A 1942-nucleotide genomic window follows, 5' to 3' on the forward strand; every position below is an offset into this window, starting at 1 on the left:
TATAGAGATTTGATGGAGAAAGGGCGTGTGGAGCAAAAAATCCCACATCATTTGAATACCTGACGTCAGTCTGACTTATATATTAATTGAACACTTTTAATTCACATGTTAATTTTTAGATTAGGCTCAAAGGTTTAAGTTGTATCAGAGTTTAGGTTTTTTTTGGGGACGAGAGTGAAGGACGTGTGGAACAAAAGATTTCACATCACTTGAATACTTGATATTAGCCTAACTTTTATACTAACTGAACACTTCTAACTTACAAGTCGACTTTTGATTTTTGTCCAAAGGCTTAAATAAACTGAAATTAAATTGAGATTTTAATATGTTTTCAATTTTTCATTTTCAATTATGTTTTGGTTCTTGAAATAATTTTATATAATTTTTTCATAAAAAATTAAACTTCAAATAGCATTTAAATTTTAAAATTAATTATTAATATATAATATATCATATAATATACCTTTTAATTATTTTTAAATTATAGAATATTTGACCCCAAGATTCATATATTATTTAGAATTAGTCATATTATATAATATTTAAAATTAAGGCTTAGTTATAATATAATAGTACATGTATATAATATAATATATATTTTAGTTATTTCTTAATTATATATATATATATATATATAGTAGTACCTTGTAATTAAGAATTATAAGATGATTTAATATATTTATAATTAAAATTATCAATAAAATATAAAAAAATATCAGGTTATATGTATTATTGAAAAAATTGATCAGATTTAACTCCACCTAAAAAACTAGTTTAAGGGAATGAGATTTGCTCAATTCTTATATTTACTACAAAACTCTTGTATAAAACCAATATGAGACTACATATATATATTAATTTTTTTATAAAGATATAATATATTTAAAATGAACATATAAATACAAATATATAAAATTAGTTTTCATTTTGGTATGAATTTAGTTTGATTTTAGTAAAATTTTAATTCAATTTTTAATAAAAATCAGAATCAAAATTCAATTGGGTATAATTTTTATTAGTTTGATATGATTTTTCGATTTAATTTGAAACTTTAGAATCTGTGTGAGAGAAAACTCATTATTTGTTGTAGAAAAATTATTGAAAAATAGAAGATTGAATAGTACTTGAGGTAAAAAAGAACTCAAGAGAACGAGCTTTAGAGGGCCACTCCCTTTTTTTTTTTTTTTTTCAATCTAAAGTTAGATATGTCATTGACGAAAAAAGGAATAGCCCATATACAAGCATATCGCATACAGGATCATGACTAAAAACAAAACGACCCTCAACTACTCTGCAAATAAGCCATTCACCCCAAGTCCCAAGGCCTCTTCAACCAGCAACTCTAAGGAATCCAAATGTAGGCAATAAGACAAAGCTCAAACTACATAAAAATTATAAAATAAAAAAGGAAACCAGTATAGCTAAACAGAGATCATAAACCCATAAAACGAACAAGAGGGTGGCTTCCAGAGGGAAGCCACCAACCCAGAAGGCCACTCTTATCTCTTTAAATGATGAGTAGTATTTATTTTTGGCAAGAGGAAGAGGAAAGACACAAAGAGCAGGACAAAGGATTCACCGAGTAAGCAAAATTAGCTACGGAAATATGCGAATAAAAAAATCGCGCCAGGAAGGGGTCGAACCTTCGACCTTCTGCTTAGGAAACAGACGCTCTATCCACTGAGCTACAGGCGCTTTGCTGTTATTTACTCCTCAATCATTCAAATTCAGGTAAAATTGTGAAGAGCTAATTCACAAAGAATAGCTAATAATCCACCTCTACCAAGAAAATAATAAGATCATAAATAACTGTATAAGTAACTACATCCTGACCAACTGAAATTTTGTATAAGCCTTTTTGGTCCAACTGAAAAAACAAATATTTGTATCACAATGCATTTTTCAGACTATCTATCCATCTGCTTTTGAAAACGTTGATCAT

At 27.4% G+C, this 1942-nt stretch overlaps 1 non-coding gene across 1 annotated transcript; it reads right to left on the reverse strand.

Annotated features, from left to right (window-relative positions):
• Positions 1–1622: 1622 nt before the first annotated feature.
• Positions 1623–1695, reverse strand: TRNAR-CCU (transfer RNA arginine (anticodon CCU)). Its single transcript has one exon. It is a non-coding gene; the product is annotated as a tRNA-Arg (tRNA).
• Between the last annotated feature and the right edge of the window lie 247 nt (positions 1696–1942).

Source organism: Hevea brasiliensis, chromosome 7, assembly GCF_030052815.1.
Source record: "Hevea brasiliensis isolate MT/VB/25A 57/8 chromosome 7, ASM3005281v1, whole genome shotgun sequence".
In the NCBI taxonomy this organism is placed as follows: domain Eukaryota; kingdom Viridiplantae; phylum Streptophyta; class Magnoliopsida; order Malpighiales; family Euphorbiaceae; genus Hevea; species Hevea brasiliensis.